General features: G+C 48.2%; 1 long non-coding RNA gene across 1 annotated transcript in view; it reads right to left on the reverse strand.

Moving 5' to 3' along the window:
- LOC123641879 overlaps window positions 1-24,610 on the reverse strand; it is a 51,389-nt gene continuing 26,779 nt past the window's right edge. Inside the window, exons 2-3 of the long non-coding RNA XR_006736361.1 lie at window positions 6,571-6,748; window positions 1-1,021 (exon numbers count right to left, since the gene is read on the reverse strand). This is a non-coding gene — a long non-coding RNA (uncharacterized LOC123641879). The remainder of the gene's footprint in view (window positions 1,022-6,570; window positions 6,749-24,610) is intronic.

The raw sequence follows: 24,610 nt of genomic DNA on the forward strand, positions 1-24,610 counted from the left end.
TCTGGCATGTACTTTTCGAAAACACTGATGTCACAAAATACAAAGACTCAAGAACTGTTTCAGATTAAAGGAGCCGAAGAGGCATGCCACCTGAACGCAAGGCGCAGCCGGGGACTTTCTTTTGCTATCAAAGACGTTATTGGGACAGGTAGTGACGCAGGAACGAGGTCTGGAGATTCAATAACAGTGTTATGACGGTGTTCATTCCCTGATTTTGAAAAATGTACTGTACTTATGTACGAAAACATTCTTGCTTTTAGGAAATACATGCTGAAGTATTGATGCATTTAGGGGTAAAAGGGCAACAAACTCTTAAATGGTTAAAAAAAAATCATCTGTGTGTGTGTGTGTGTGTGTGTTGTGTGTGTGTGTGTGTGTTGTGGGAGGAGAGAGAGAGAATATTAACACTAGGGAATCCAGATGGGGGTATCCAGGAATTCTTTGTACTGTGCTTGCAACTTTCCTCTCTGCCTGAAAATGAATTAAAATTTAAAACAAATTTAAAGGAAACAATTTTGCTGTTATAAGTGAAAAACCTGTATCACTTGCAATAAATTGAAGATAATTCCAAACTAAAACAATGCTAGACACATTTGTCTGCGAAGTCTGAGTCTAGGACCTGCCTGGTTTGGGTTATATATGGAGACAGGCAGGGGTAGGGGGCATGGAACCAACCGAGTGTTCTGCTTGCTGCGATGAGAAGGACGGGCACGGAGTTGAAAAGGCCAGGGCTTCCTCACTGTGTGACTCGATGACACTCAGAGTCCTGTCCCAAGGCTACAAGGTCCGGAACACTCATTTCATGAAAGTCCACTGCATGTCCTCAGGGCCAGTTCGATGACGGAGCGCTGGCACAGAGAGAGAGCAGGGCCCCTGCCCACAGGAAGCTCCCAGTCTCGGGCGCTGGGACGGAAGAGCGTCCAGGGCAGGGCTCGCGTCTCTGAATCACGGCATTCCTGGGGTGCTGGGAGTCCAGAGGCGGGAGCCCCAGGAGCAGACGCAGAGCAGGAGTGGCTCAGAGCTGGTGAAGAAAAGAAGACACGATCAGCGTGTGAGAAATGAAGTGGCAGGACCCAGGCCCCCATCTGTCACACCCAGGAAAGCTACACAGCCTGAGCCCCTTCTTCGTTCAGTATCTGTTCTGGTTCCTCCAATGCCCCGAGCCCATTCTGCCCCGCCCCCCCCCCACTATTTTTTTGAGACAGGGTCTTGCTCTGTTGTCCAGGCTAGAATGTAGTGCCTTGATCATAGCTCACAGCAACCTTAAACTCCTGGGCCCAAGCGATCTTCCTGCCTCAGTCTCCTGAGTAGCTGGGACTACAGGCATGCACCACCACCATGCCTGGCTAATATTTAAAGGATTTTTTTTGTAGAGACGGGGTCTCAGTATGTTGCCCAGGCTGGTCTGGAACTCCTAGGCTTAAGCAATCTTCTCCCTTGGCCTCCCAAAGTGCTGGGAGTATAGGCGTGAGCCACCATACCCTGCCTCTGCTCCCTTCTGACTGCCAACGAGGATTTTCTTCCCATTTTTCTTAGGACATATTTCATTTTTTAAAATTAACTGTTTATTTTAGAATAGTTTTAGAGTTACAGAAAAATCTCATAGATAACCCACAGAGTTCCCCTCTACCCCATGCTCAGTTTCCCCTACTGTTAACACCTTACATTAGCATGGCGCATTTATCACAGTTAACGAGCCAACATTGATACCTGATTACTAACTACAGTCCACACATTATTTAATCGTCATGTCTCCGTAGGCTCCTCTTAGTTGTGACAGTTTCTAGGACTTCCTTTGTTTTTGATAACGATGGCAGTTTTGAGAAGTATTCGTTCAGGTGTTTTGTAAAATGATCTTTAACTGTGATTTGTCTGGTGTTTTCTCAGACTTAGACTGGGGGAGGGTTGGGGGAGGAAGACCACAGAGGTGAAGGGCCATTCTCATCCCATCATATCGAGGGGCCATACTATCAATGTGACATGTCACTGTGGATGTTGACAGTGTCACCTGTGAGGGAGTGTTGGTCAGGTTTCTCCACTGTACAGTTACCCCCCCTTCTATACTGTCCCCTCTGGAAGGGAGTCACCATGCACAGCCTACAGTTAAGAATAGTGAATTAGGTCCCACCTCTTTAAGGGCAGAGCATCTGTATAACAAATTATCTCGAATTTTTCTTCATGGGAGATTTGTCTATTTTCCTCTGTTTATTCTATTATTTATGGATGTCAGTGTGAGCTCACAGGTCTTTACTTTGGGTCATAGTCTAATACTAATTTATTACATCGCTCAAGCTCATCCAGCTTTGGCTATTGGGAGCTTTTTCCACGGGCTCCTGTGACAGTTTCACAGACCCCTGTTGGTGTGGGTTGGTTGAGCACTTCTTCCCCTTCTGGGACTAGAAGATGCTCCGGGATTTAAAAGGGAAGGAGATTGTCACATATGCTGCAATGTGGATGAACTGTGAAGACATTATGCTAAGTGAGATAAGCCAGTCACAGAAAGACAAGTACTGTCTGATTCCACTCATATGAGGTACTTAGAGCAGTCACATTCGTAGAGGCAGAAAGTGGAGCGGTGATTGCCAGGGACGCAGAGAGGGAGTTTGGGGAGTCGGTGTTTCACGGGCACGGAGTTTCGGTTTTGAAAGATGCAAAGGTTCTGGAGATGGATGGTGGCCATGGTGGCATGTTATGAGTGTATTTCATACCACTGAACCGTACACTTAAAAATGGTTAAGATGGTCAATTTTATATTATATGAATTTTACCACAATAAAAGAAATTGGAGGAAAAAAGATGCTCCAGGCTCATCTGGTATATAAGAATAATGTTTAAAAATAAGATCTGGGTTCCTGGTGTGCTTGTTGCTACTGGGGTGTGGCTGTTTCTAAGCTGTCTTAGCTGACGGAGTAAGGAAATGCATGTGTGTATACCACCCTGGGTGTATATACAAAATCCATAAACACTCCCATACATGTCCATCTGTTTCTATATTGAGGCAAACGCGAGCTCATACAAATGCCCCCAACCCTAAACCGTTGCCACATGGATCATTCTTACGGATTTGTAACGTCCCATTCCAACAGCAAGGAACTGGTTCTCACCGTCCGCCAACCAGTTACTTAATCGTTCCATTCTATATGTCATTTTTGTCTTAATTTTCCTATTTTCTCCATCAAGGTTATAAGTTGCTCGAAGGCAAGGCCTGAGGTTTTTTTTTTTTCTTTTCTTTCTGTCCCCACTCCTCCCCCTTTGATGTCTAGCAGAATGTCTTTAAAACAACAACATAAATACTACTTCATGAGCGTCTGCTATGGGTCGTCTTCTCTGCCCATCTCCAGGGATGCAAAGACGGGTGCGGTGCTGGCTCCCCAGCTGCTCTCAGTGCCCATAAATATCTGTCGGACACTCAAGGCAGTGGGATGACAAGACGACACATCACTGCAGGGAACCTCATGGAAAGGAACAGCACCTGGGACGCCAGCTCCGCTCAGGCAGGGTGGGCCCTGCAGTGTTCGCTGCCGCATCCCCAGCACCCAGAGGCGGCTCTGGCACGTGGTAGACACCCAACAAATGTTCGAGCCGTCCTCCACTTCTGTGTGAGTGCCTTTCAAACCCCTTGCACTTCTGCTCCTGGTGCACAGGCTCCCCTAAACGTCCCCTTCTGTGCAGAGCCTGCATCCCCCACGTAGGCAGATGAATGAGCGCTGGAGCCACTAGGGCCTGCCACCCACCTTCCTGGCTGCCTTTGCCTGTGCAGGTATTTTGCTGCCTTGTCAAGTATTACTCTATAGAGATGAGTGAAAAATGGAAACACAAAGGGCTGATTCCAGTGAGAAGATTCGGTCTCGCTGATCTAGTGCAGTTAAGGCAAAGTAGAAACCCTCCGGCTCTCAGAAAATCCTCCACACTGGCCCTGAGGTCCGCCTTGCCGCCCCACGGCAGGACTTTTCCCTGTCACAGGGAAAGGATGAAATGAAGAGGCGCTGGCTGGCTTTTGAGTCAGGTCCGCCAGGCACACGGGCCCTTCCAGGAATAGATTCCACGGCTTTTACACGGCATCGGAAGCTCTCCGGTTAATTGCCTCTCTTGTTTAAGAGGCAGGCTTGCTGTTCCTTTGACGGGTGTTTCTATAAATAGGTTATGCTGCAACCCGAACATCTGTGTCCCAAAAAAGGTTTTTAAAAAGTTGTAAATGGATGTCACTGGCATCCCTCATTTCTGCTCCGATTTAAAACACTGAAAGGGCTCAGCCTGGCCCCCTGTGCCCCTCCCCAAGCATCACCCCCTGCCCCACGCCCAGGGCATCATTCCCCCAGTGGGACAGGCCCAGGTTTCCTGGACATCCCAGATACAACGCTTGGTTGTCCAGTGAGTCCCAGGCTCTAGGAGCCCAAGCCTCGCCTGAGGGGGCTGGAAGACCCTCCACTCTCCGGCAGGGAGCCCCGCCTGAGCCCTGAGTGACAGCTCTGAGCACCAAAGTCCCTCAGTACATCACTTTTTAATTAAGCAAGATGAAAAGAAGAGACGTAATTAGAAAGCAAGCCTTTGGGGCCTGGTGGTGGGAATTATAATGTATTATTCTAAAGAAGTGAGATATAATTTTTGTAAGATGCCTTTAGAATGGATGGATGTTGCCGCTCCTTCACTCGTTTCCGTTTTCATTCAATTTGCAAACATCCCGCTCCTACTCCAACTCCTCTGGCTCTTCTTCCTCCCCTTCCCTTGCTCTGTGCCAGGCATTTTCCATACATTATCACATTTAATGCTACCCACCCTCTGCGGCAGCTACCGCTATTATCCCGTAGCGTGGGGAACAACAGACGACTGGCAGCAGGGCTAGAATTCACACCCAGATCCACGCAGCTCTCCGGCCCAGCACCCTGGGGCTGCAGGCTCCTCTCTGGGGATGTTTTCACACTGGCCCTGGCGGCAAGAGAAGGGAAGAGACAATGGATCTCCCTCATACATCAATTCAAGGACATCTGATTTTCCTCTAAGAGAAAAACGCCCACACGAAATCCGGAAAGCAGCCTTGAGTGTCACGTGACAAGTTTATCGGCGCCATCTCGGCAGACGCCCCCTCCCCAAGGTCTCGACGGGTGGGATGCAGAGCACCTCCCGTCTGAGAGGCTTCCTTGGCTGAGTGGCGGGGCTGCGAGTGGGCCTTTGGCAGTGCCTATGAGGGCAAAATGAGGCTGCCAACTGGCATGTCACCCAGCTAAGTCCCTTCCAGAAGCAACTGAGAAATGGAGCAGCGGGCAGAACCTCACGTCCACCAGACACCAGCCCCCACTTCACTTCTCTTGACATCAGGAATCAGTGCCAAGTTTCTAAACCAGGAAAGGAGCGACATTTCCAAGGCCCATGTCCACGCAGGCACCGTCTTGCTGGAAGCAGGGCCAAGCCTCAGGACATGTCTGCGAAGTCTGGGACCATCCCCCCACCTTGGAGACAAGGACATTGATGCTCAGAGGGCGTGTGTCTTCAATACGCCTACGGGCCACATGGTTAGTGCCAGAGCCAAGACAGGAGTCCTTCCTCCCAAGTCCAAAGTTTGGTCTATATTCCCTCTCAGAGGTCTCAGGCTGGCAGCCTGGGGCCCAAATTTGACCTACGGACGTGCTTTTTGAGTCCAGCTCAGTGTTTTAAAATTTCTTTTGCAATGAATTGCCAACATTTGGAAATCAGGAGATCTCACATAGAATTCCAGATCCCTAATTTCTTTTGAAAAACTGGAAACTCTGGCAACCCCATGTCTGGAACCTCTACAGTCAGCTATAATCGGCTGGGCTGGCACCAGGAGAGGCTGCCCTCTCGGATGGGTTTGGGATCCAGTTGGCACTGTCTTTGTCATCCCTGCAACACTGCCCACGGCCTCCTCCTCCTCAAAGGCCAGCTCAGTGATACTTGACCCATGGGGTGTGCTACGGCGGGGCCCTGGCTGGGTATGCTGCGGGAGACCCTGAATGCCCAGCCCTCCCTATGTTCTGTGAGCTGCACCTCCCTGGCCGAGGTCACACTGCGGGGGTGGAGTTGCACAACATCCTCCCAGGGCTCCCGGAGCACCACGGCCTGCAGGGTGCGGCCTGTCCTTGGTTGGCCTGTAACTCATGTGGCACCTCCCACCGCACCCTGCAAGGCCCACACAAGAGATGAGCTTTTCATAGACAAAGCCGGAGGGGATGAAAGGCAGACACAACGCCCCCGTCCTGCCACCGAGCCTGGCACCGGGTGGGGCTGGATGAGCGCTGCGTGGCTTCCGGTCTGTCTGTGCTTGGCCTTCCCAGAGACTTCTACAAGGTCCAGGAAGTGTATGGGCCTGGAATGGGCCAGGATTGGCCTCTAGGGACATTGGTGGGTGTTTGTAACTGGGTAGACTGATTTGCACAAATCTTCGTCCATTCATCACAAACTCTGACATCGACCAATGCTGGGAAGAGCCCCTTCCTCAAAATCACCACCACCAGCCCCTGCCGTGAGCACCTCACCCCTTTGCGTTAAAGGTGTTGCCTCCTCTGGGGTCATTTTTAAAGGCGGGTACACCTGGGAGGTGCCAGCCGCTAATACCTGCGTATGAACTGCTTTCCCAGGCTTCTCGAATTTTTAGAGAACTCAGAGATCACTTGGTCCAAACGGCACATTTTTTTTTTCTTTTTTTCAGATTTATCCACGGTCAGGAGCAGAGCTACAGTCACCAGGAGGTTTTCTGAGTCTGTGGTCTAGGGCAGCAGTCAGCAAACGTTTCCTGGAAATGGTCAGATAGGAAATATTTCAGGATTTGCCGGCCGTACAGTCCCTGCTCAACTCTGCCGCTGCGCTGTAAAAAGCATGTGAAAAGAAAGGAGCGTGGCTGGGCGCTAGTCAAACCAGCCATGGGTGCTAAAAAATTCGAATTTCATGTGTCTTTTCCTTTCTTTCAACCATTTAAAAATCTGAAAACCACTCTTGCCTTCTGGGCAACACAAAACCAGGCACGGGGCCATCTGGCCCCAGGGCTGTCGCTTGCATACCCCTGGTCTAGTGGAACAGTTTCAAGAAAGCTACCTTGAACGCCCTCATGCATTTTTAAGCTGTTTTCTAAAATGTTTCATCAAAAGTTTGATGAAGCAGGATATGATTCATATCCCATATACAATGTCATATTTTCAATACTGACATTTCAAAAGAAAACTTATGTCATCCTTTTAAATAAACCTAGTGGAATATAACTTTGACATCCACCCTTATCCATTTTTAAAATATGTGAATAAGCCATTCTTTAAGTTAGTGCCATGACGTCATTCCTTTGTCTCCTTGAACTCTTCTTCTGCTCTTTCCATATAATCTTATCCTAATATATTTTCATGCCTCGAAATCCTCTAGTAATCACTCTAGGAGTCTTCGAAACAGAAATGCGTATAAATTAAAATGCTTAAACTTTATCATTTCCTGTGATTTGATAAAATTTTTGCTCTAGGTTATGTTGTCATATAATTATTATTAACACATAAAGCAAAAAATCATGGGTACCACAAATTTTGATATTACTTATTGTTAGGTTTGCTCCAGGTGGGAACCCAAAAAGTATGTATACGACGGAATGTGGGAAATGGAAAACTTAGACTTGTAGAACAATAGCTACAGGCTTCTGAGAGTTTGGAGATTATAAATCTAACAAGACAGAGACAGAACCCGGCATTCCTATCCCCCTGATAAGGACAAAACTACCCCTCCCTTATCTCTACAGGATAAGACAGATGCAGGGGTCCCAGAAATTGGTTATTTAAAAAAATTTTATTACAGCAGCTGTTCTGGCCCAGGTACTCACTACCCCCGGAAAAACCGTCTACAAAACCCAAAGCTCTCCCCTCTCTCCCTCTCTTGGGGTGGACGCTCTTTTGGCCTCCACCCATCTGCACCCAGATAATCAAAATAAACAACATCTTACTACACAGGAAACTTCGTGTCTCTCTCTTGGCTCTGGACCTAACACTTATTATATCAATATAATAGTCATATTTGATATTATATCAACATAATAAGTAACATCAAAATTTGATGATGGTTGGCCCAAAAAGCTAAATTTATTGGAAAGGGATCTTAATGGGGCATTTAGGTTTCTCCCCCTTCACTTCAGTTAACGTGTCCATGGTGGATATTACTTGCTGCTAGAGCAAGACAGGACTAGCACCCTGTTTTTCTTTTTATTGAGTGAGTCCATGGAGCCAGAAGGAGTTTGTCACAGTGACGCCACTCAATTCTTTTCAACTCTGTCCAAGTTTGAGGCCAAAAACATCACAAAGCCATCTAGAATCGAATTATTGTTTTAATTGTTAAAAAGTTGTTGAAAGCAAAAGTTGGAAGGCATCTGACTTGCAGAATGATTTGTTACTCGTCTTAGACTCATTGGACTCCTCAGCCCCACTGCCAACACTCACTGTCCCTTCATTCAAGCCCCAGAAGTTTTTCCTCCCACTGTGACCCTGGGTGGGTTGGGACCGCACCTTTTTAGTGCAGGGGAAGCAGAGCGATTGTGACAGGCCGACAGGAAAAACAAGCTGAGACGATGCACGGACAGGGAGGGAGGAAGTCGAGGAGCTCGAAATTGGTTCCCACGCAGCCTGCGCGAAGATGCACAGGCAGATCTCTGCGCTGGGGAACCACTCTGTCCAAACTCCTGCACCAACACGCTGACCAAGCTCTAGTCTAGCAAAGCTTCCAGCAGCCTCAGGCCACGTCCCCGGGGCTGACCCAGCCCCCTTGAGCTCCTGTCTGGAAAAGCTAGGGGCTGCCAACACCTGAGCATGGATGTTTATTTAAAAACCTACAGTCGTTAAATCCTTTCTCTGTCCCTTTGAGATGAACATGTATCTCCCTCACCCCAGCAGAGCCATCCCTGTGCAGAGCAGTCACCAGCAAGAGCAGGCAGGAGCCTCACTTTGGTAAAGGCCGTCAGCCACACAGCTGCCTCGTGGCACCCACATTGACCACCCTCTTATCGAACTTGATTTTTGTAATTTTTCACTTCCCTGCTTCTGCTTGGGCCCTGGCTTTCTTCCCCTCCCTTTGAAACACCATTCTCTGCACGAACCCGAGTTAGCTCAGTTACGCTGGACCCTCTTCCCCACTGCAGCTGCAATCGCTGAATAGAACCCATCTCCGCCTCCTCTCACCAGGGCCCGGCTTTGTTTCTCCTCGACGGTGTACACGTCCCCCTGGCAGAACCACTCATCAGTTACAGTCTCTTTCCTAAGGGACATGAATCCAGATGAGCCTGGTGATGCCTCCCCAGGGTGCTCAAGGCAACCGCTAACGGATCACGAGGCCACCAGGAGGACACAGAGCCGCCTGTCCAGCCAAGAAGAAACAGCAGCTGCCATTGCACCCACGGCAGCCCCCGCCCACGGGATCATCATCTCCTTGTCCTCCTCGTCCTCCCCGTCCCCCTTATTCTCCTTCTCCTCCTCCTCCTTCTGGGTCTTCCCTTGCAGAGGATTTATTGCTGGTGCTCTGCAGAGCCCAGGCCAGACGCCCTGGAAGGACAGACTAAAAAGTCCTTCTAAGCTGAGAAAAGTGCCTTCTGTTCTGGACAAAGAGAAACAAGTTCCTGAAATTTCGGGCCTAGAGGAAACCATAAAGACCCTACGGCTCCCCGAACGCGCAGATCACATCGGACAGCAAAGCCGAGAGGGCGACAGAGGGATTTCCTAAGTCACTGCAGCTAGTCAGAGGCCGCCGTTGTCTCCCATTTCAAACAGCCCTGACGGATGTAAACACCGTGTGACCCGGGTGGCTGACAGAGGGTGGCCCCACGTCCCGCGGCTGCACAGATCATTTCACCTCGGCAGACCCTAAAAGCCAGCGGCCAGGAGAAATTTCCGGGCGTGGGAAGCTAACACAGAGCTGTGTATGGTAAAAATATAGGTTGAGGCTCCCTTGAAATGTAGCAGTGCCCCTCCCCTGGGGATAGAAAGCCGCCTCCAGGCAGATTCTGGAAATCCTGAGGCTCAGAACCCTTTGCAGGGCCTGGCAGGGCTGAAGGAAGTGCAGGGGATGCTTAATGACGCCCCACCCGGGCCGGGGGCTTGGACTCCTTGACCCCCGGGAGTCCCGTCGCTGTCCTGTGCTCTGCCTTCGAGGACTCCGAGTGACCTCAGTCAGTGCGAGAGCTGGGGACACAGGTCCTGGAGGGGGAGGGGGCAGCGGCCTCTGAGCTAAAGAAAGTGGATCATTCTAGAGCCCTGACCCCTCTGTTCAGGCTCAAGAAAAAGGGAAGGCGGGAAGGGAAACGCTCAAGGCTAACAGCCCGTCTGTGAGCGCGTCTGCAGAGATCGCACCTGGGGCACGAGGGGCCCGGGCTGCTGGGAGGGCCTAGAAATTTCTGTTGTACAGAGAGAGCCCCACGCTGTGTGGGGGCTGAGTGTTGCTGACTGAGAGGAAGGAAAAACATCCCAAAATGCCATCCAAAGGAGAGTGGTTGATCAGTTAGGCGCACTCATAGCAGAATGCTCTGCGGAGACTGCGGTAGTGCTCAATTTATTGCCTTGGAGAGGTGACTCAGCCCATTATTATTGAGTGAAAAAAGAAATTTAAAAACAGCATTGATAGTAAGATCCCATTTATGTGAAATAGTCCTTCTGTGTGTCTCTCTCTCTCTCATGCACACACACACACAGATACACACACACACCCCCAGGTCTCTGAAAGTATCTGAAAAGTCAGGAAACAGCATCGGGGCCAGCTTGGTGGGTGCAGGACTTGTGCAGGCCCCGCACTCGGAAGGGCCCGAGCTCAGTTTAATCCTTTGCTGCCACTGTCTTAATTTTTAATGACACAGCTGGCCCTGCATGGAATAAACTCCCTTTTAAAAAATTAACTTTGCTGAGAAATAATTGTGTACAATAAAACATGCCTATTTTTAAGAGGATAGTAAGACGTGTTTTGACAAATACATATATCCATGTAACCACCACAGCTGAGATATAGAACCTCTCCACCACCCCACCAGCGTCCTCACGCCCCTGCAGCCATGACCCCACCCCAGCCCCAGGCAACCACTGACGGGCTTTCTGTCACTATGGCTTGTTTTTGTCATTTCCAGAATTTGATAAAATGGAATTACATGCTATGCTTCCTTCCCTCAGCACCATGTTCTAGAAGTCACCATGCTGTTGTGTTATCAGTGGTTTGTTCTTTCTTATTGTAGGGAAATATGGAGATACACACACACACACACACACACACACACACACATCTGTTTGTCCCTTTCCTCATTAATGAACATTTGGGTAGTTTCCAATTCGGGACTCTTAGAGCAGTGTTGCTATAAACTTTCATGTACGAGCCATGTGGGGATATGAGCTTTCACTTCTCTTGGGCAAACACCTAGGAGTAGAATTATCAGGTTGTATGGGAGCTGTATGGTTAATTGCATAAGAAACTGTCAAACCATTTTCCAAAGTGGTTGGACCACATTTACGTAAACAGCATGTTACACGCTTTGAATACTATGCTCAATATGTTTTTCTTCAACTTCTAGAGCCACAGACACATTACAGAGGGTCCAAAAGACTTATTACACTTTTTTCAGATTAACAGTTGGATCTATGGCTTCAAATATAGAGGGACCTCACCTGAAAAAAATATCTAGAGGTTGAAGAAAACCATGTTGAGCACAGCATTTGGAAAGTATAACTAACATAATGTTTTAAAATAAGTTTATCCTATGTCTCCTGAATTTAGGGGCATGCTGAATGTGGAATAAATAACTAGCAATATAATTTCAACATTTTAGGCACTTTATAATAATAGTTGTGGTTTTACTTCCCAGCTATAAAAGCTATATTTATTTGTTGTAGAAAATTTAGAAAATACAAAAAAGAAGAAAAATATAGTTTAAAATCCAAATCATCATAATGGTATTTTCTCCTGTGTGTTTTACTAGGTATTTACGTGCATTGAATGATATTAATTGGACTTTTAATCTTATCTGAACATTCTAAATTATCTCCTTATTAACAAAAGCAGTAATTTTTAAGACAAAATATTAATAATTAAAAATTTAAAAGCAGAAATAAGAGATTGCTCCCCAAAGTTGACAACATGCTTTGCATTCTTTCAACTTTTGTTCATGTCTTTTCAGTCCTTTAAATATATATACATGTATGAACATTGTGTACTTTTAAACACATATAATTTAAAAATTTATATAGTTTTACATCCTACTTTTTTTCACCTAGTGATATGTCATTAAAGATTCCTAGAAAACAAGGTTTTTAATGTCTACATAATACTCCATTATATAAGTGCAACTTAATTTATTAAACTAGTACTCAATCGTTAAACACTTTAGTTAAGTCTGTGTGTGTGTGTGTGTGTGTGTGTGTGTGTGTGTGTGTATAATAATGCTGCGATAAGCACTCTTGTGGGTAAAACTTGGCTGCATCTCCAATTCATTGCTTAGGACAAAGTCCTACAGCTAGAATTTCTAGAGCAAATTATTCAACTTAAAAGTAATTTTTTTTTTTTTTTTGAGATAGGGTCTCACTCTGTAGCCCTGGTTAGAGTACAGTGGCTACTGTACTCTGTTATAGCTTACTGCAAACTTAAACTCCTGGGCTCAAGCCATCCTCCTGTCTCAGCCTCCCGAGTAGCTGGGACTATAGACAATAATTTTTCTATTTTTCGTAGAGACAGGGTCTCACTGTTGCTCAGGCTGGTCTCGAACTCCTGAGCTCAAGTGATCCTTTCACCTCGGCCCCCCAGAGTGCTAGGATTACAGGAGTGAGCCACCATGCCCGGCCTTAAAAATGATTTTTAAAAACTATTATTAAATTGTCTGCAAAATGTTTTAACTATTTACCCTTCAACTGATCAAAATTCAGTGCTACGGTCCTAACATTTTTTAACTATTTTCGAGTGAAAAATTATTGAGAAATTTGCATGCTCATGATTATTGCAGAGGTCAAGGGTTTTTGTCATGTTTATTGTCTACTTCTATCTTTTCTTTTGTAAGTTGCTTATATTTTCACCTATTTTTTCCTTTTTGTTACAGACATGTAAAAGTGTTTAATATATTTTTGAGTCCCCAGCATTTAGAACTGTGCCTCAACCATTATAAGCACTTAATAAATGTTAAATGAATGAATAAATAAGAGGAACATTAATCTTTTTTCACATATGTTGTAAATATGTGTTGGTTATCAAATAGCTTAATAGCTTGTTCATAGTGCTTTATGATTTATAGAATTTTAAAACCTATTTCCATTTTTCTTTTACAGCCTCTTTCATATTCTATGCCTGGTAAGTCTTTCTCTCATCCTTAAAGCAGGTAAACATTGCCCTATATTACCTTCTAGTTCTATTTTTGTAAAACACTTAAATCTTAATATTTGGAAGGAAAAGCTCTGTTTTACCATTCTTACTTTTCAAGAATTTCTTGCTAATTCTCTCCATTTTATGCTTTAGGAGAACTTTAAAATTCCTCAACCCCCAGCTTTCCAACACACACACACACACACACACACACACACAAATACCATTTGGGCTTAGGAGGAACTGCCTTTAATCTATAAGTGACGATCCTTGGTCTTTCGGTCCTGTCCCTCGGGTGCGTTCACACCAACCTCTCCTCATGTCCCGGGGACCTTTGTTGGAGGGAGTTGGAAGGACTCAGAGGTCGTGAAGCCAGCATCTAACGGCGTCCCTAGCGTCCCCGAGCTCAGCACCAGCCTCTCGATTTTCAGCCTGATATGCTCGAAGTTGATTAATTAGTCAATATTTTTAAAAGACAGTCACAAGTCTGTGAGACTGGGGTCAAACAGGCACTTTCTGTCACTTCAGGCTGGAATGTCAATTGAGAGGCAGGTTTCCAAAGAAGCTGAGAAACGCGCACCGAGGGCTTTAGCGAAGCCTGTGCTTTGATGAGGAGCCCCACATCCGTGAACCGCTAAGGAAGCCGTGTGGACAAACATGGGCACAAAGATGCCATTTACCACATGAGTCAGAAGGAAAAAACAAGAACTAGATGTCTAACATTTAGGAAACCCATTTGGTAAATTCTGGTATGTAGATCAGACAGAGTTCTACGCAGTTTTCAGAAGTGATTCTTTTCATACACCCCAGCAAGATGTGCAGCAAACAAACCTCACAGCTGCCCATGACGCTCTGGCTGGTAGGATCAGATGGGATTCTTTTTTCTTTCTAGTTTTTAAAACAGTTTTCCAAGTTTTGGACCATACACATGTATTTTCTTGATAATTTTTTGAAACCTACCTTAAATGAACAATTAATATTTTTCAAAATTAATACAGCTTTTTTTCATAACAAATCCATACTCATCAAAAGGATAAACGACAAAAGGCTAAACCTAATCATTGCACAAAACCTAAAGAAGAAAGTAAAAATAATCTAAAATCCTACCACCTGGAGATACCACCTCTAACATTTTACTGTACAACAGCAGGTAGATACCTACACAGAGACACATGCATGTTGCTTTACAAACTGCTTCTTTCCCCCATCAATATGTCACGGACATCCTTCTACAGCAATAAAAGCCCATCAACCTCATTCTCTTTTAATGGTCTGCATTAAAATATTTCCACCCATGCATCTTGTGAGAATAAACCATTATTTATTTAACCAGTGCATTATTGATGCACATTGCGGTTGTCTGCAATATTTTACTTAGTCATAAGTAAGCGAGCTGGACTGGGGGTCAGCCTCCCTTCTAGCGTCCTATCTACCGTTAATTCACTATCCTGGTCGGGGACTCAGTTTCCTCCTCTGTAAGAAGAGGACATAGTGGACATCGGGTGACTCCCAAAATGCCTCCAGCTGCAGCATTCTCTGATTTCTTGCAGTGGCAGCCGATTTCTCAGGAATATGAAGTGCTCGGTGTAATTTAGAGCAATCTGCACAGCTAAGAATAGTGTTCCTCTCTAAAACAATACTGTGGAAGCCTTCAAATTATCGCCAGCCTTCAACGGTACATATTTCCTGATCCGCAGGATGACTGGGAGGTGGCTTCTGGCAACATCTTGGGCTATAAACCACCAGAATGTAGCTCTGTCTTAGCCAGGCCAGCATCTCTCCAAAAAGCAGGGCTGTGCAGCCACCTGCCTTCCTCCCAGTGATTCTGTTCTCAGAGTCCTGCCCTTTTTCTTTCCCTGCATCTTTCCTTGAACCTCGAACACACACACATACACACACACACACACACACACACACACACGCTAGGATGCCTTGAGCTTCATGTTTGCTCTGCAGCAAGTCTCTCAAGAATCTGCCTACTATCAGCATCATGCCCCTCACAAATGCTCATAAAATGGGCCTCTTCCTAACAGAGAGCGTGTTGTGTAGCAAGCCAAAGAGTGTGATTCAACTGGGCAGATTGGCTCTGACCCAACAACAGCAATGACAAACATTAAGTGGGCACCTACTATGTGCTACACATCACTTCATTTCTGAGGACTGGGCAGTTTCTAAAGGCAGTTGGGGAAAACTCTCATCAGGAATTGCAGCTTTAAACAGTGTCTCTGACTCTGTAAACTGGGCTTATAAAGGCCCAATCCTCTGATGCATAAATCCCTGCTACGACAGTAATTACAACCAGCCACTTATAGATATCTTTCACAAGCATTAACTTGCTTTGGTCCTAAAGATCTGCTTTCACTGAATTGAGCTTTGGGGGAGATCGTCAGTCATCAAGGGATTTTATAAGGAACGGTCCCATGAAACTTGCTGTTTATTGCTCATAGAAATGATGAGAATGTCTTTTGATACAATGGAGAGGGTCCTCAGGCCTCTGAGTTTGCCTCTTTGCTTTGGCCACCAGGAAGCTCAGATGCAAACCAGCGCCCCACCACCTATAAAATGGAGAGACCTTTTGGTATGATGCACCATGTGGATAACCTTCCCACAAAATTCATCTTATTTTCCACCCACATTTTCTTATCACCCAGATTTTTCTTGGTTCTTTTTCATCCTGTTTCCTTTCTTGCACTGCTATCTCATATCCATGGTGGAACGGGAAAGGGATTAATAAGCGTTAGAAGTCAGACAGGACAAGTTAGGTCCCCTAACTCCTGGCCCCTTCCCTGCCTTTGATGGTTGGGTTGCCTGCGGAGGGGGGGTCACTCTGTTGGGCTGGTCTGAGTCACCCCAGTCGCTGCCACTTCAGAGCAAAGTGCCTTGTTGGCCCTTTCCACATCTTCCTGAACCACTCCACGTTCTGTTCTTAACCATCAAGACAGACCTGCTGTCCTCCCCGCACCCCACCCCCGTAAAGGTGACAAAGTCAGTAAATTAAAATAACCCTTGAAAGGCCATCTCCTGTGGATCCAGAACTCTTAGTGGCCTACCAGTTTTTAAGGTGACTGAGAAAAAGCCTGAATTTAAAAATAAAACGAAAACCAAAAAGCCCTCCAGCACCTAAAGCTCCACGCTGCTGCCCAATCACAAGCAAGACGTCCACACCAGGTGCACATCCCCACCGGATTGCACAAACATCACCTCCTTTCAGGTCATTGAGCTACTGTGCTTGCCCTCTCCCCTGCCTGGCCCGCCCACCTGGCCTCCCTTCTCTGGACCGTCCTGTGAGCCCCGCCTCCTCCAGGAAGCCTTCTGTGACCTGTCCATCCAGGCCCTGCTGGGCACTCTGTCCTCCCACCCCCTGTCCCCCTGTTGCGAGTTCAGCACGGTTCAGCAGGTGACGGCTTCCGATCCTGACCCGTGCCCCCCCTCCTGGCCATTGCTCTCAGTCGAAGCCACGTGGCTGCCTGTTCTTAAAACAGTAACCCAGTTTCAAGCGAGATCACAGAAAGCACAACGTTTCCTCGTTAACTAAAGTTGGGCCAAAGCTGTCATTAAGACCTGGCCTCAGCAGACAGTGACAGTAAATTCTCCATGCTGCGGTGTCTTGTAAGTGGCTCAAATTAAGATAAACCCCAATACCCAGCCCAGCACCACAACACAAGGGCTCTAAGGAAATGTTCTCCAATACAATACGTCTCGACATTTACTGCACATGTACCCATGACCTGGAGTTAGAAATTCACCTCCCTGGAGTTTCTTATCTGGTGAAATGCAGACATCACGGTGCCCACCTCGCACTGCTAAGTAGTTGTTGACGTCCCTTCTCTGTGTCTCCTCCTCTCACAGGGCCGTTTGGACTCCAAGGGAGCCAAGGCACCAAAGCTTCTTACCGCGAGGCTCGCACACGACAGACGCCAGGGACCCGTCGCGATACAGGCATCGAGCTACTGTGACAGTGTGACACTCCCAGCACGGTGCCTGGCACGTAGTAAGCACTTAATAAACCCGAGCTGCCGAGGCTGTGTGGTTGTTACTCCTTCTACGTTTTCAAAGCCCTTTAGATCTATTTTTCACACTCAGTCATAGCACGTTCAGCTGAACTCTGTGTTCTCTGCACAGCCACCGCCGTTCCCCCGCTGTGGGAAGAGGATGCTTTTCTCGTCTGTCTTTTTTTATTTTGTAATGAAACAATGCTTTGTGATGGCAAATCATTGCTATAGTTTGATTTTTGTTTCCTTTTTCTACAATGAATTGACTGATTTTTTCCCCCTTGGTTCCCTCAAGTTCTAAAAGGGAACGAGTGAAACAACATCCACCACAGGCATCCAAAGCAGAGAAAAGCCACCTGCAACCCCCTTCTGTGTCCCTGACAAACTGCTGTGCCCTGCCCCTGGCCCCCTCTGGCCCTGCTCCCCATGACTCTGTTTCCCCATGAGGCCTCGCAGGGTCTGCCCCATGCCTGCTTTCCTGGGCCCCTCCCTGTCACTTTCCAGCCTGTTGTTCTTTTTTGGTTTTTGTTCGTTTTTTTATTTTTTGGATTTTGTTTGTGACTAAGTCTTGCTCTGTCACCCGGGAAGAGTACAGTGGCGTCATCATAGCTCACTGCAACCTTGAACTCCTGGGCTCAAGTGATCCTCCTGCTTCAGTCTCTTGAGTAGCTGGGACTATAGGCACGTGTCAAGACACTCGGCTAATTTTTCTATTTTTTTAGTAGAAACTGGGTCTTGCTCTTGCTCAGGCTGGTCTTGAACTCCTGACCTCAAGTGATCCGCCAGCCTCGGCCTCCCAGAGTGCTAGGATTACAGGCGTGAGCCACCACGCCCAGCCCAGCCTGTTGTTCTTAATGCCTGTTTAATCCAAGTGGCTTTTCAGTCCTTTCCTAAGTCATGTCTTAAGTGGCACATTGGTTTTCCACTCAATAGGCAAGTCTGCAGTAGACATTTTAAATGCACAATCTTTCTTCTTTCATTTGTGTCCTTAAAGGTAGGACACTCAAAACAAAAAATGTAATCACATTTTTCCTGGCGTAAATGTGATATAGAGTTGAAGGAGATCACAGTATGCCACCCCCAAATATGCTGCTTTGGCATCAGGGCTATTTTAAGCTGAAAGCAATAAGCTCTCCGCTCTCCCTCTATCTAAAAGCAGATATCTTTCCTTTTGTAAAAGAAACATAAAATTCCAGGCAAGGGCAATATACGTAACCTAAACTTATGTACCCCCATAATATGCTGAAATAAAAAAATAAAAGAAACATAAAATTCCACTTTCAAAGGTATCTCCTTGCCCCAGACCAGAACGAGGAGGGCACTCTTACTCACTGGGGATGTGGCACCCACTTAGGCTGCATAACAAACCTTACTAATCCTCCTTATCTCCCATTACTTTCCCCCATGCATTTGCCTTCCCACAATTGACTGCCCCCAGAAGTCAAAACCCCCACCCTTTCTTTTGACTAGTTGCTTTTCCGTGATTTACTACCTCTTGTTAAAATGGTATGTAAACCCCAGGGTGAGATCCCTTCTTTGGGCTTTCACTGCTTGCCTGTGGAGCCCCTGCATGCGTGTGAAATCAGCCTTCTCTCCCGCCCCACTGTCTTCCATGAGTTCGATTCTCAGGTGCCCCGCACTGAACCAAAGAGGGTAGAGGAAAGGCTCTTTCCCCCTCTACACAGTCACACGTTGACGTTTTAGAAAATGCACAAGTATCTAAAGAAAACATTTTAATCAGCCATAAATAACCTCTCCACCCCTGAGACAATGAATCCCATTTACGCATCTTTTTTCCTGGCCTCCCAGCCCCTGCTGCGTAGATACCTGGGAAGCGAGTATCTCTGGAACAGCGAGGAGTGTGGGGGAGCCGGAGTGGCGGGGCCCTGGGGTTTTGGGGGTCTGGCGGTTTCACCTCCAAGCCATGCGGCCCTGGGCCTATGGTTCAACCTTCCCCAGCCTTGTTTCCCCATCCACGGAACGGGGAAGAGAGGAGTCGCCCCTCGAGGGTGTGGTGCGGATGCTGTAAGACACGCGGGGCCGTCTGCAGCACCTGGGCACGGCGAGCACCCACTGACGGTAACTGTTTAAATATAAACTTTCATTTTAGTGCGGAAGTATCAGCAGCCAATATTTTGTAAATTAAAATTATAATATATGTATGCATTACATATTCAGTATTTTAAAAATGAAAAAGTACAAAGTTATAAATTACAAATCATAGCACATGATGAGGCTGTGGTTACGCTGTAAGTTCACACGTGGAGCTCGATCGCTGCCCTTCATACCCGAGCGACGGTTTCTCGTCGCTGCAAACCGTTGTATTGTTTTCAATGGCTGCATCGTACTCACTTCCCTGTATCTTTGATTTTTAACAGAACCAACCGCTGATCTCAGTACTATAAAGGCACAGCCAGGATAGGAGAGTCATTGACAGTCCCCGTTCCAGGCCCCCTAAAAGGCCATTTCCAAACCCCACTCCCTTTGGCTTCATTAACATCTCTGTAAAAGAGCTGCTTCCTGTGCATTCGGCCTTTGATTTATAATCACCAGCTAAAACGAACAAACCATCTCTGGAGGATGGAAGGAATCAAACAGCGAGTGTTTCAACTTCAAGTGCTTGGACTGAGCTACTGAAATGTCTTCCAGGCCCTGCAGGCGCCTGCGATTACCACTGCCTGGGGGCTGGGAAGGAATCCAGGAAAATGAGAGGCTTTATACTCCCAGCAGGTCACCCTGGGTCACACTGAAACCGGGGGACCCTCCAAGCCTGGCCTGAATCACAGGGCGCTCCCCCTTCTCCTTCAGATGCCAGAGACACACACAGGAGGGAGAGCAGGTGACCCACCCCACGCCACAGGTGTGGACGTGGACGTGTAGAAGGCGAATAGCCCGGACCAGGGTCACAGGGACGGTGACAGAGCCAGGATTCCTCCAGGACCAGCTGAGTCCCCATCTAACGCCCTCCCCCGCCCCTTGTTGCCCCTAGGAAAGGTGAGTGTCCTCCTGAGACAGGAGCTCGGAGCAGCCGATGCAGGGAGGCCGAGGGCATGGGGATCCCTCTCACACCCACACTTCCATCCCGGCCCGGGGGCCGCCCAGCACCAGCACACACCAACCCAAACCCACACAGGACCACATGTCATCCCAGGGTGGCTCAGGACAGGTCCTTGGTTACAGTTCCCACCTGGCCCTGCCTCTCTGGAGCAGGCCTTCCAAACCTGGGGGGCAAGGGGAGCCCTGTCCTTGCCACCCTCCCCCCACAACCACAGGGATCATGGCCCGCAGATGGGGGGCCCCTGCCTTGCCCCATCTCCCCAGCCATGGCCTGGACCCTGCACCTTGGAGGAGACCTGGGGGCCGCAGGTGGGGAAGGTGGAGGTCTCGGGGCAGTGCCCTGAACCATTAGTCCCCAGAACAACCAGCAGTGTCTCCCCAACTCTGTGGAAGGGGAAACAGAGACCAGAAAATGCAGTCTGTGTGCCCCGGAGCAGCTTGTTTCTGGATCTAGTTTCTCAGTGCTTTGGAATTTTTTAAATTAACACAAAAGAGCGTGTTCAGCGCACTCCTGGCTCTCCCACCTGGGGGATCGTGTCTAGCCCAAACCACACCTCACTGTGCCCCCCCCGCCCCACCCCCACCCCCAGGGCCGCAGGAAATGAGCCCGTGTCTCTGGGGAGAGGGAGCCATGATTCAGTCTTAATTGATTTCCAGGCCTCAGCAGCCTCAGGAATTCTTCACGGCTGGCGGCTGCCCCTCCGTGGGACCGTGGGAGGAACAAGGGGCCAGGAATTCTCAAAGCAAAGGGGAAAACGGCTGCTCTGTGTGGTGCAAGCCAGGGGACTTCGGGACCCATGGAATGGGTTTGGAGATGGGCTGGTGAGGGTGCGGGTCTGGCTCTGAGACTTCATGGCCAGTTAACCAGCCAGGAATTTCAGCTGTAACATGGGGACGGTAAAAATCCTCAGGACTCAGTTTCTTCAACTATAAAATGGCACAACAGCAAGAGAACCTGGTGGCAAAACTAAAAACAACCCAAATGGCCATCAACTGGATAAACAAAAAGTGATATATCCATACAATGAAATGCTACCCAGCCAGAAAAAAGAACTCACATTAGCACCTGCTATGACATCAATGGACCTCAAAAACATCACGCTAAGTAAGAGAGGCCCAGCACAAAAGACCACACATTGTGTGATTTCATTTATATGAAAGGTCCAGAAAAGGCAAAACTATAGAGATGAAACGTAGGTTGGTGGCTGCCTAGGGCCGTGGCAGGGTGGAGAGTGACTACGGATGGACACCAAGGAATCTTTTTGCAGTGTTGGATTGTGTTTGCACAGCTTTATAAGTTTACTGAAAATCATTAAGTTGTACAACTAAGACAAATGAATTCGGCTGTGCCCCCAGCTACTTGAGAGGCTGAGGTGGGAGAACTGCTTGAGCCCAGGAGTTTGAGTCCAGCTGGGCAATAGAGCAAGACCTCTTCTCAAAAAGAAAGACGAATTTTATGGTATGTAACTGATACCTCAATAAAGCTGTTTTTTTAAAAAGTACCTGGCAAGTGGTGTTTATTGTAAGGATCAGTTCAGATACCATATAGCAAAGCATTTTGAGAACGGTAATGGGCTTACAGAGCGGCCAGTCTAATGAGACTAAATACATTAGTGAGGCCACAGCAGAGAGTGGTTGTGAATAACCTCCCAGGCCTGGAATCAGCATGGGACCCCAGAACCCACCAGCTGGGACCGTGGGCAAGTTCCCGACGTCTCTGGGCCTCGCCCCCTCACCTCTCCAAGGCAGACAGTAACAGTTTCAGCCTCATGAGGCTGATGTGGAGATTAAACGCCTTAATTAATACACGTGTCCCTGGTACTCGCCTGGCGCATGGCCAGGAGCTCAGCAAACAGTAGCTCTTACTATCATCCTCATCCTCACTACTCCTGACCCGCAGCTCAGAGAAAGCCCCCAAGACCAAGAGCAGAGCTGCTTCCTGTTCCCCAAACTCCGGCCACGATGTGGGGTCAGCCTGAAAGCCCGGGTGGGGAGGAGCGGGCTCCCGAGACGGGCGATGGGCGAGGGGAGGGGAGGGGGTCGGCCCCGGGATCAGGGGGAGACGCGGGTGGAGCAGCCTGGGCCCCGCCCAGCACCAGGTAAGATGATAACCCCGGCGGACTCTTACCGACCTCTGAACTGTGTCCCTGCTCCACAGCCACGGAGACCGAGGCTCAGAGCACTGGAACACATGCTCCCGGGTCACACGCAGGAGTCAAACCTGGTCCACTTACGCCAAAGCCCAAGGACAGGTGCCCGAAGGAGATGTGTTGGGGGGGTGATAAATGAGGGAGGGAGGGAATGGGGCTCTGCCAGAGTAAACACCAAGCTGGGGGCTGCCTGGTGACACTCATTTGTCAGCAGACTGCTGCCCTGAGGTGCCCGCGATGGATTGATGGTTGTGACCGTACGCCTGCAGGGCCCCTGTGGCTGGCAAGATGCTTTCCAGCATGACCCCATTTGCTCGCAATGATAATTGGTCGTCACAGTAACAAATGGGTCTGCGAATGACGGTTGGGCCCAGCATGAGCTCCAAGCTCTGGCGCACTGCCTGGAACCCTGGTGCCACCTGGGGGGGCTACAAGAACTCCTGAAGTCTGCGCCCACCCCAGAATCCTCACTCAGTCGGCCTGGGGTGCTCCCTGGACAAAGGGACTTTTTAGTTTAAGCGAAATGAAGCGGACTCCAAAGAGCAGCTGAGGCTGTGAGCTGCTGCGCCCTGGAGAGCCAGGCTGGGCTTTGGGCTCCTCTGCGGTGGAGCCACAGCCTGGCCACAGTCTGGGTGCGTGTCCCTGGATTCCCTGGAGAATGCCCACCCACCCTGAGGCCCAGCCAGCTCCCCTGCTCAGCCCTCCTTGTCCCCAGCTCCCTCGACAGCCACAGCAGTTCCTGGGAAAACAGGTCTTAGCTGGACCCCAAAGTGCACCTCAGCCCACCTGCCACCCTCCCACTCTTGAAACTCAATTCCAAGCCCACCGCCTCAGTGCGACAAGTGTCGAGTCACGAAGATCCCACCCCCACCCTGCTGAGTTCCACAGGCACCAACCATGTGGCACGGGCACTCCTGAGCTCACAGGCCAGTGCCCGGCGTCCTGCCCTGGGAGCTAGTCAGGCCATTATTTTTCCTTGGGAGCAGTAAGTGAATTGCTGGCTGAGAATTGCCTCAAATGTTTTAGAACATGACACTTCCCCAGGGGGCCCAAGGTTAACCAATTCCAAAAACTCATTATCGGCCCCGTGGTATTAACAATAACAACAATGTCAATGCAAGCTGTGTGCTAAGTGAGGATATTGGCCAGGCGCAGTGGCTGACACCTGTAATCTGACCACCTTGGGAGGCCGAGGCAGGAGGATCCCTTGAGGCCAAGAATTCTAAACCAGCCTGAGCAACATAGTGAGACCCCTTCTCTGCAAAATGTTTAAAAAATTAGCTAGGTATGGTGGTACATACTCGTAGTCCCAGCTACTCGGGAGGCTGAGGTGGGAGGATGGCTTCAGTCCAGGAGTTTGAGATTAGAGTGAGCTATGATCACACCACTGCACTCTAGCCTGGGCAACAGAGTGAGATCCTGTCACTAAATAACTAACTAATTTAAAAATAAAGTGAGGATATTATGCGGACTCAGTAAAATAATCCGTGTGACCACACTAAATAAACTATAAAACCTTATATCCAAGTGTAGATGTTTTGTTTTGTTTCTTAATTTACAATGACAAACTGAGACTCATGAACTCATTCATGGTCTAACTTGACCTTGGGCAGGTTACATTGCCACTCAGGACCTCGGTTTTCCTGGGGATGTAATGAAGGGGTTTGACCACACTCAAGTTGTAAACGGCAGCGTAGGGCCAGACTTGCCCAAGACAACAAGTTTCGTCTGGTCAGCACAGAGGATACTGAAGTTTTTGATTTGAATGCCACAGCCTTACCGCTCCCTGTCAGTGTACACCTGGCCTGACACACAGGGTACAGTCACCTGCCTGACCACCCCCCACAGGGTCCTGAGTGCACCCAAAAGCGCCTTGTAGCCCTAGAGTTCTAGGAGTCTTCCTAGCACTGATACCTAGCCCTGCTGAAGACATACGGGTAGATTAGTGGCAGCTAATGTCTAACATTGACCTGTTAGATGGGCAGTATTTAGCATGAATCACAGCACAATACCAAGTGCTTGATTCCACAGTCAGCCAGGAAAAATAGAGTCACGGAATCAAAGGGTCATCACGCCTCAAGTGGGTGTTTTGTTTTCCATAAGTTGAACCACTGC

The sequence above is a fragment of the Lemur catta genome, chromosome 7 (genome assembly GCF_020740605.2).
Source record: "Lemur catta isolate mLemCat1 chromosome 7, mLemCat1.pri, whole genome shotgun sequence".
NCBI classification, from domain to species: Eukaryota; Metazoa; Chordata; class Mammalia; order Primates; family Lemuridae; genus Lemur; species Lemur catta.